We start from the raw sequence: 3,226 nt of genomic DNA, 5'->3' as shown, positions 1-3,226 counted from the left end.
CCCGGATGGGCCCCGGCGGGCCGGCGGCGGGGATGCCGCGGGAGGCGACGTGGCAGACACGGGTTGGACAAGGGGGCGCGGGGCGGACGTGTCCGGCTGCAGCTGGACGTGTCCGGCTGCGGCTGGACGCGTCCGGCGGCGGAGAGGGAAAAATCTAGGGTTTCGGGGGGATTCATCCGCGAATTTCGGGGGGAGGGGCATATTTATAGGTAGAGGGAGCTAGGAGAGTCCAAATAAGGAGCGGTTTTTGCCCACACGATCGTGATCGAACGACCGAGAGCATGGATGGGGAGTTAGATGGGTTCTGGGCCACTTTGGAAGGGGTGTTGGGCTGCAAAGAGAGAGGGGCTTTACGGTTACCCGGTTAACCGTTGGAGTATCAAACGACCTCCAAATGGCACGAAACTTGACAGGCGGTCTACCGGTGCTATACCAAGGCCGCATGGCAAGACTCGGTCCATTCCGAGAACGTTTAACACACACTCACAACGAGAGACGAAAGGGGAACGCCGGAGGGCATAGGAGCGCCGGATTGCAAAACGGACAACGGGGAAAATGCTCGGATGCATGAGACGAACACGTATGCAAAATGAAATGCACATGATGACATGATAAAGTGCAACATGCAAGCAAATGACATGGCAACAACGTCGAATAACTGGCAGACACCTGGCGCATCGGATCCGGGGCGTTACATGGCTCCTGCCAGTTGCCGATAACTTCGGTTACAAAACATGATCATCTCATACAATAAATATAGCATCACATCTTGACCATATCACATCACAACATGCCCTGCAAAAACAAGTTAGACGTCCTCTACTTTGTTGTTGCAAGTTTTACGTGGCTGCTACGGGCTTAGCAAGAACCGTTCTTACCTACGCATCAAAACCACAACGATAGTTCGTCAAGTTAATGCTGTTTTAACCTTCGCAAGGACCGGGCGTAGCCACACTCGGTTCAACTAAAGTTGGAGAAACTGACACCCGCCAGCCACCTGTGTGCAAAGCACGTCGGTAGAACCAGTCTCGCGTAAGCATACGCGTAATGTCGGTCCGGGCCGCTTCATCCAACAATACCGCTGAACCAAAGTATGACATGCTGGTAAGCAGTATGACTTGTATCGCCCACAACTCATTTGTGTTCTACTCGTGCATATAACATCAACGCATAAAACCTAGGCTCGGATGCCACTGTTAGGGAACGTAGTAATTTCAAAAAAATTCCTACGCACACGCAAGATCATGGTGATGGCATAGCAACGAGAGGGGAGAGTGTTGTCCACGTACCCTCGTAGACCGGAAGCGGAAGCGTTATGACAACGCGGTTGATGTAGTCGTACGTCTTCACGATTCGACCGATCCAAGCACCGAACGTACGGCACCTCTGTGTTCAGCACACGTTCAGCTCGATGACGTTCCCCGGGCTCCAATCCAGCAAAGCGTCGGGGATGAGTTCCGTCAGCACGACGGCGTGGTGACGATGATGATGTTCTACCGGCGCAGGGCTTCGCCTAAACGACACGACGATATGACCGAGGTGGAATATGGTGGAGGGGGGCACCACACACGGCTAAGGAACGATCCATAGATCAACTTGTGTGTCATGGGGTGCCCCTGCCCCCGTATATAAAGGAGCAAGGGGGGAGGTGGCCGGCCCTAGGAGGGGGCGCGCCAAGTGTGGAGTCCTACTAGGACTCCCTAGTCCTAGTAGGATTCCACCTCCCTTGTTGGAGTAAGAGAAGGGGAAAGAGGGGGAGAGGAGGAAGGAAAAGGGGGCCGCACCCCTTGTCCAATTCGGACCAGAGGGGGGCTGTGCACCTCCTTTCTTTCGGCCTCTCTCCTCTATTCCCGTATGGCCCAATAAGGCCCATATACTCCCCGGCGAATTCCCGTAACTCTCCGGTACTCCGAAAAATACCCGAATCACTTGGAACCTTTCTGAACTCCGAATATAGTCGTCCAATATATCGATCTTTACGTCTCGACCATTTCGAGACTCCACGTCATGTCCCCGATCTCATCCGGGACTCCGAACTCTTTCGGTACATAAAAAACTCATAAACTCATAATATAACTGTCATCGAAACCTTAAGCGTGCGGACCCTACGGGTTCGAGAACTATGTAGACCTCATATTCTACGAAGATCTTTATCGGTCAAACCGCATAACAACATACGTTGTTCCCTTTGTCATCGATATGTTACTTGCCCGAGATTCGATCGTCGGTATCCAATACCTAGTTCAATCTCGTTACCGGCAAGTCTCTTTACTCATTCCGTAATACATCATCCCACAACTAACTCATTAGTTGCAATGCTTGCAAGGCTTAAGTGATGTGTATTACCGAGAGGGCCCAGAGATACCTCTCCGACAATCGGAGTGACAAAACCTAATCTCGAAATACGCCAACCCAACATGTACCTTTGGAGACACCTGTAGAGCACCTTTATAATCACCCAGTTACGTTGTGATGTTTGGTAGCACACAAAGTGTTCCTCTGGTAAACGGGAGTTGCATAATCTCATAGTCACAGGAACATGTATAAGTCATGAAGAAAGCAGTAGCAACATACTAAACGATCCTGTGCTAAGCTAACGGAATGGGTCAAGTCAATCACATCATTCTCCTAATGATGTGATCCCGTTAATTAAATGACAACTCTTTTGTCCATGGCTAGGAAACTTAACCATCTTTGATTCACGAGCTAGTCAAGTAGAGGCATACTAGTGACACTATGTTTGTCTATGTATTCGCACATGTATTATGTTTCCGGTTAATACAATTCTAGCATGAATAATAAACATTTATCCTGAAATAAGGAAATAAATAATAACTTTATTATTGCCTCTAGGGCATATTTCCTTCACTTACATGCCTATCCACTCCTGGAGAGCTATATGAACCTGGTTGTCAAAACCACCGCAATGCACTGGAGAGCATCTTCCATAAGGCTGAACCCAATATGAGCCCGATGTTGAGCATGATGAAGCCTTTGCCACGTGATGCTGAATATCCAAAGGAGTTCTTTGTTGATGACCTTGAGTATCTGGCGCGCACTATATATCATATCATCAGGCGGACTCTATGGCCGATCAAAGGACATTCATCAGCTGCAAAACTTGAAGGAGCCATGAAGACATCGGTCTTTTACATCCTAAATGGCATCAGCTTCAATGTGCAAGATTTCTTCATCAGGCAACTGGCTGCATCTGGATCTGACCTTT

Source organism: Triticum dicoccoides, chromosome 1B (assembly GCF_002162155.2).
Source record: "Triticum dicoccoides isolate Atlit2015 ecotype Zavitan chromosome 1B, WEW_v2.0, whole genome shotgun sequence".
Lineage (NCBI taxonomy): Eukaryota > Viridiplantae > Streptophyta > Magnoliopsida > Poales > Poaceae > Triticum > Triticum dicoccoides.
The sequence above is the reverse complement of the archived record's forward strand: the minus strand, read 5'-3'. Positions refer to the sequence as shown.